Here is a 7,663-nt window from a genome sequence, read left to right as displayed (position 1 = left end):
TACACCTCAACCAGTCGTTTCAAACGGGAACAAATGAGCCATAGTGGGCAACACAAGCAATGGGGTTGGCAGAGCCAAGCAGGAGCTAGCGAGATCCTATTAGCGCATTCTAGCATTCATTTGCAAATTTCCGTTGGGGAACGCCTATTAAACAACGCAAATTTTATTTGAATTAGCAGAATTTCAGCCAATATCCACCTCGTTCCATTTTCTCCCACTGCCGGCCCACGTGTTTGGTAGTGAGTGGAAACGCCAACCGGATGCTCACATTTATACATCCGGTGAAATATCTGTCTCATTGTTCTATCTGTGCTTATGCTGCGTTTACATGGTACGAGGTAGATGATAAGCAGCAAACCGGGTGTCATTGTTTTCAATGAGAGCACAACGGTAAATGCCATTGAAGCTGGCGGTGAATGCTGTCAGCTGCCACTAGACAGGACTTGCCGCCGAAGTTCAAATATTTCAACTTTTGCCGTCTGGTCTGCTGTCGAGTTGTTTTCTTTCAGATGTTGATTTGCACGGATTGTTTACTGAAATCACCATAGCAACACATACCGTCGCGATTGCTTTCTTTTGCTGTCACTCTCTTTCTTGATTTCTCATCCCACTATGCTGACAAGTATGACGTTTTTAGCGTCCCTCGTCTAAACGCAGCATTAGTCACCAAATCGGCCTTCTCATTACCCTCCACACCCACATGGACAGGAACCCAGTACACACTTACCACCACTCCTATCCTCTCCAATCCCATTAACAGACTCTGAGTGGTTTCACCACCAACATCAATACACTGACACATAATCAGTTAACCTGCTTACATACTCTAATATTGAAATCGGGGATATACACCCCTGACCCAAGCCTACCACTGACTGTAGCCTTTGAACCATCTGTATATGTCCTTAAAAACAAATAAAGCCGATTATCTTTCCACACACAGTCTCACGTCCTCACCCCATTCTCTCCTGCCTTCAATCATGTCCACATCTACACTTGGTTTCGGAAACAACCACAGAGGAACCTTCCCCAATGCAATTTACGGCCCTATCTCTCTCTCCCCCAGTCCATATTCTACCACCTTCTGCCTGATTGTCCACCCGTACACCTTCTGCTTACCCACTCCTCGCTCTCAGCATTCCCCAGTTGCCGTGACTGTATGATGTCCTTAACTCCCTTTCAACCTCGCCCAGTACGCTAATCCAAGTTTGTCCCATCTTATCCTCAGTGGCAGTTACCCACTATCCACCTGCAATGCCTCAACAGGTATCATTTTGAAGGCACCCACACATAATCTCAGGGCACTTGACTGTATCCTATCCAGGCACTGTAGTACCGTTTTGGCTGCTGATCCATATACAAAGCACCCATAACACACAAAGATGACCTGATCAATGCCTGGTACATATACAACAATGTTTGTCTATACGACCCCCTATCCTGCCACTGCCCTCATGAGGTTCAGCACCTTCATGCACTTAATTTAAATATGCTCAACATGTCTCTTCCACGTAAGCCTTTCATCAAACCACATACCTAAATACTTAAACTCAGACCCCCTACCTATATCCTGACTGTATATTTACAGCCTAACATATTTAACTTTTCTCCTAGAATACACCATAAAGCAGGACTTGGCCACAGACATCCTAAACCCCATGTTAGATACCAATCTTACACAACTCCCACAGCTTCTTGTATCTTCCCCATCATTGAAAATAAGAATTTGTTCTTAACTAACTTGCCTAGTAAAATAAATACAAGGCCACACTCTCTCACTGTCCCTCTCTTGCGAGCTTGTGACGTCAAGACTCCAAAACATGGTAGCATTTGTTCTTTCAGCAGCCTGGTCTCGCTATTTACTCTACTGCCCCAACACACTGGCAAATATATTTGTACAGTGGAGGCTCCTCAGAGGAGGAAGGGAAGGACCATCCTCAGGGAATTTCATAAAAATAAAAATAGTGAAACATTTAAAGTTATCTTTTTTAGATAAAACTATACAAAATATATTCACGTCACCAAATAATTTATTAAAACACACTGTTTGGCAATGAAGGTCTACAGTAGCCTCAGCAGCACTCTATAGGGTAACACCATGGTGTAGCTTATATCCTCCTCTGGGTACATTGACTTCAAAACAAAACCTAGGAGGCTCATGGTTCTCACCCCCTTCCATAGACTTATACAGTAATTATGACAACTTCCGGAAGACATCCTCCAACCTACCAGAGCTCTTGCAGCATGAACTGACGTTGTCCACCCAGTCAAAGGATCAGAGAATTAATCTAGTACTGAAAGCATAAGTTACAGCTAGCTAGCACTGCATAAAATGTGGTGAGTAGTTGACTCAAAGATAGAGAAAGACAACAGACAATTTCTTAAAAAATTAAGGAGCAGAGAGAGAGAGAGAGAAGAAAAAAAAATCCACTTAGCTAGCGAATGCAGCCAGCTAGTTAGCCTACTCAAACACCCGGCTCAAACAGAGGGATGCTATGTTAGCTAGCTGGCTATGATTATCCAACACTGGAACTCTTCCAAGTCAAGGTAAGCTTTTGGTTTTACAAATGTATTGCCACCGGGGCTCATTAGTGTAACTGCTTACTGACTGTACACTGTACTGCATGATTGTAGCTGGTTTACTAACGCATTAATTCTATTAGCTATGTTGACTATGACGTTACTTTAGCTAATGGTGACAATGATGTAGACCGTGTGTAGCGGTTATGGTATGGTTTGGCTTGGAAAGGGTTTTTCACCTGGTCACAGACAGCTGATGTGTTGTGCATGGACTTCAATGCAGGTGAGAGGAAGAGAGCACGTAGATGTGAGAAGGAATATAATGAGCTGTTTGTGTGGCTATGAAAGTTAACTGTTTGCATGTGATCAGGGGTGTATTCATTCCGCCGATACTGTTGAAAAGTGTTTCTTAAACGGAAGCAAATGGAACGACACGGGGATAAACATACCTGAATTTGCCCAATAGAAACTCTTGTTTGCAACTTTTGGACTAATGATTACACCCTAGATCAGCTAGATGCAGGCAAGAGTGTGCAAGGTTGTATTGAATGTGTCACTGTCTGTCACTTCAAATCTTTCTCTCGACCTGTGTGCACCTACATTGTAAACTTTCATTCATAGGCTAGGTTGTAGCAAGCTAATGGTGGGTATTGGGACAATGTGAGTATCATCGATGTTACATTGAACTGGGTGAATGGAATATGAATGACAGTCATCCAACATGCTGTAATAGAAATAAGGCCATGCTCATAAGAACAATAATCGGCTTCCCTCATCGTAAATGGCACCGACCGCCACTGTATTTGTAACTAACACTTCTGTCTGTGACACTGGCATCTACCACTGACAGTTAAATAATAGCCATCCATATTCCAGTTATTGTACATTTTGGCTTAGAATTGAGTGTATTTCACTATTCAGGAACTTGAATAGTGAAATGATACAGAGGTTACCTCTGAAGATTGCATCCTGTGCTGACAGTTCTTCTTGATAGTGTCTTTCACATTCAATATTCAGCTTTTGTGATAGTGCAGCAATAATGAATAAAGCAACAGCACACTTTTACAGATTTATTGCATCTTTATTTAAATGAAAAATATAAAAACAATACTCGTGACACTTGGATGAGAGTGTATTTGATTAGTGTTTTTTCTTCGTTTTGGTACTTCACAAGAACAGGGTAGGTTGTGCCGATATGCTTCTTGTTATAGTGGTGACAGACGACTTCCACCTCATAGATACCGAAGAACACTGACACGCTCATTGGGTGAGACCAGGAAACACAGGGTATAAAGAGCAAACTCAAATTCAGGACTGACGCCAACGAAGGTGCTGCCTTTGGGTTTCATTCCATTCTTCCAACTGAACTGTAGCGCCAGGATGTGCTTGTTCTTGTCAGGCTGGTTTTGACATAAGAGAGAAGAGAATGAAGACATACATCCACGAGAAAGAGTCATTCGTTATGCTTGACATATACACAGAGTATGCAAAACATTAAGGGCATCTGCTCTTACCATGACAGACTGACCACGTGAATCCAGGTGAGAGCTATGATTCCTTATTGATGTGTCACGGCTTTCATATTCCTCCTCCTCGGACGAGGAGAGGCGAGAAGGATCGGACCAATACGCGGAGTGGTTAGTGTCCATAATTTATTAGCATTGAACTGAACACTATATGAAGCAAGATAACAAAATGAAAATCAAACCGACAAACAGTCCCGTGTGGCACAACGACTACACGGAAGACAAACACCCACAAAACACACGTGAAACCCAGGCTGCCTAAGTATGATTCTCAATCAGGGACAACGATTGACAGCTGTCTCTGATTGAGAATCATACCCAGCCGAACACAAACATCCCAACATAGAAAATCAAACATAGACAAACCCACCCAACTCACGCCCTGACCAACTAAATAAATACAAGAAAAAGGAAAACAGGTCAGGAACGTGACATGATGTCACTTGTTAAATCTCCTTCAATCAGTGTAGATGAAGAAGAGGAGACAGGTTAAAGAAGTATTTTTAAGCCTTGAGACAATTGAGACATGGATTGTGTATGTGTGCCATTCAGAGGGTGAATGGGCAAGACAAACTATTTAAGTGCCTTTGAATAGGGTATGTTAGTTTTTATTTTATTTCACCTTTATTTAACCAGGTAGGCTAGTTGAGAACAAGTTCTCATTTGCAACTGCGACCTGGCCAAGACAAAGCATAGCAATTTGACACATACAACGACACAGAGTTACACATGGAATAAACAAAACATACAGTCAATAATACAGTAGAAAAAATAAGTCTATATACAATGTGAGCAAATGAGGTGAGATAAGGGAGGTAAAGGCAAAAAAAGGCCATGGTGGCGAGGTAAATACAATATAGCCAGTAAAACACTGGAATGGTAGATTTGCAGTGGAAGAATGTGCAAAGTAGAAATAGAAATAATGGGGTGCAAAGGAGCTAAATAAATAAATACAGTAGGGGAAGAGGTAGTTGTTTGGGCTATGTACAGGTGCAGTAATCTGTGAGCTGCTCTGACAGCTGGTGCTTAAAGCTAGTGAGGGAGATAAGTGTTTCCAGCTTCAGAGATTTTTGCAGTTCATTCCAGTCATTGGCAGCAGAGAACTGGAAGGAAAGACGACCAAAGGAGGAATTGGCTTTGGGGGTGACCAGTGAAATATACCTGCTGGAGCGCGTGCTACGAGTGGGTGCTGCTATGGTGACCAGTGAGCTGAGATAAGGCAGGGCTTTACCTAGCAGAGACTTGTAGATAACCTATAGCCAGTGGGTTTGGCGACGAGTATGAAGCGAGGGCCAACCAACGAGAGCGTACAGGTCGCAATGGTGGGTAGTGTATGGGGCTTTGGTGACAAAACGGATGGCACTGTGATAGACTGCATCCAGTTTGTTGAGTAGAGTGTTGGAGGTTATTTTATAGATGACATCACCGAAGTTGAGGATCGGTAGGATGGTCAGTTTTACGAGGGTATGTTTGACAGCATGAGTGAAGGATGCTTTGTTGCGATATAGGAAGCCGATTCTAGATTTAATTTTGGATTGGAGATGCTTAATGTGAGTCTGGAAGGAGAGTTTACAGTCTAACCAGACACCTAGGTATTTGTAGTTGTCCACGTATTCTAAGTCAGAGCCGTCCAGAGTAGTGATGCTGGACGGGCGAGCAGGTGCGGGCAGTGATCGATTGAATAGCATGCATTTAGTTTTACTTGCGTTTAAGAGCAGTTGGAGGCCACGGAAGGAGATTTGTATGGCATTGAAGCTTGTCTGGAGGTTAGTTAACACAGTGTCCAAAGAGGGGCCAGAAGTATACAGAATGGTGTCGTCTGTGTAGAGGTGGACCAGAGAATCACCAGCAGCAAGAGCAACATCATTGATGTATACAGAGAAGAGAGTCGGCCCGAGGATTGAACCCTGTGGCACCCCCATAGAGACTGCCAGAGGTCCGGACAACAGGCCCTCCGATTTGACACATTGAACTCTATCAGTGAAGTAGTTGGTAAACCAGGTGAGGCAATGATTTGAGAAACCAAGGCTGTCGAGTCTGCCAATAGGAATGTGGTGATTGACAGAGTCGAAAGCCTTGGCCAGGTCGATGAATACGGCTGCGCAGTAATGTCTCTTATCGATGGCGGTTATGATGTCATTTAGGACCTTGAGCGTGGCTGAGGTGCACCCATGACCAGCTCTGAAACCAGATTGCATAGCGGAGAAGGTACGGTGGGATTCGAAATTGTCGGTAATCTGTTTGTTAACTTGGCTTTCAAAGACCTTAGAAAGGCAAGGCAGGATAGATATAGGTCTATAACAGTTTGGGTCTAGAGTGTGTCTCCCCCTTTGAAAAGGAGGATGACCGCGGCAGCTTTCCAATCTTTGGGAATCTCAGACGATACGAAAGAGAGGTTGAACAGGCTAGTAATAGGGGATGCAACAAATTCGGCAGATAATTTTAGAAAGAGAGGGTCCAGATTGTCTAGCCCGGCTGATTTGTAGGGGTCCAGATTTTGCAGCTCTTTCAGAACATCAGCTATCTGGATTTGGGTGAAGGAGAAATGGTGGGGGCTTTGGCGGGTTGCTGTGGAGTGTGCCGGGCAGTTGACCGGGGTAGGGGTAGCCAGGTGGAAAGCATGGCCAGCCGTAGAGAAATGCTTATTGAAATTCTCAATTATAGTGGATTTATCGGTGGTAACAGTGTTTCCTAGCCTCAGAGCAGTGGGCAGCTGGGAGGAGGTGCTCTTATTCTCCATGGACTTTACAGTGTCCCAAAACTTTTTTGAGTTAGTACAACAGGATGCAAATTTCTGTTTGAAAAAGCTAGCCTTAGCTTTCCTAACTGCCTGTGTATATTTGTTCCTAACTTCCCTGAAAAGTTGCATATCACGGGGGCTATTCGATGCTAATGCAGAACGCCACAGGATGTTTTTGTGCTGGTCAAGGGCAGACAGGTCTGGAGTGAACCAAGGACTATATCTATTCCTAGTTCTACATTTTTTGAATGGGGCATGCTTATTTAAGATGGTGAGGAAGGCACTTTTAAAGAAAAGCCAGGCATCATCTACTGACGGGATGAGGTCAATGTCATTCCAGGATACCCCGGCCTGGTCGATTAGAAAGGCCTGCTCGCAGAAGTATTTTAGGGAGCGTTTGACAGTGATGAGGGGTGGTCATTTGGTCGCAGACCCATTACGGATTCAGGCAATGAGGCAGTGATCGCTGAGATCTTGATTGAAAACAGCAGAGGTGTATTTGGAGGGCGAGTTAGTTAGGATGACATCTATGAGGGTGCCCGTGTTTATGGATTTGGAGTTGTACCTGGTAGGTTCATTGATAATTTGTTTGAGATTGAGGGCATCAAGCTTAGATTGTAGGATGGCCGGGGTGTTAAGCATGTCCCAGTTTAGGTCACCTAGTAGCACGAGCTCAGAAGATAGATGGGGGCAATCAATTCACATATGGTATCGAGGGCACAGCTGGGGGCAGAGGGAGGTCTATAGCACGCGGCAACAGTGAGAGACTTGTTTCTGGAAAGGTGCATTTTTAGAGGTAGAAGCTCGAATTGTTTGGGTACAGACTTGGATAGTAATACAGAACTCTGCAGGCTATCTTTGCAGTAGATTGCAACAC

At 43.9% G+C, this 7,663-nt stretch overlaps 1 long non-coding RNA gene across 1 annotated transcript; it reads right to left on the bottom strand.

Moving 5' to 3' along the window:
- Positions 1 to 3,585: 3,585 nt before the first annotated feature.
- On the bottom strand, positions 3,586 to 4,083 carry LOC120056887. Its single transcript, XR_005477851.1, has 2 exons — positions 4,035 to 4,083; positions 3,586 to 3,920 (listed from the first exon to the last, which is right to left on the bottom strand). It is a non-coding gene; the product is annotated as an uncharacterized LOC120056887 (long non-coding RNA).
- Between the last annotated feature and the right edge of the window lie 3,580 nt (positions 4,084 to 7,663).

This window comes from Salvelinus namaycush, chromosome 12 (genome assembly GCF_016432855.1).
Source record: "Salvelinus namaycush isolate Seneca chromosome 12, SaNama_1.0, whole genome shotgun sequence".
NCBI lineage: Eukaryota > Metazoa > Chordata > Actinopteri > Salmoniformes > Salmonidae > Salvelinus > Salvelinus namaycush.
Note: the sequence above shows the minus strand (reverse complement) of the source record. Positions and strands in the feature narration are given on the sequence as shown.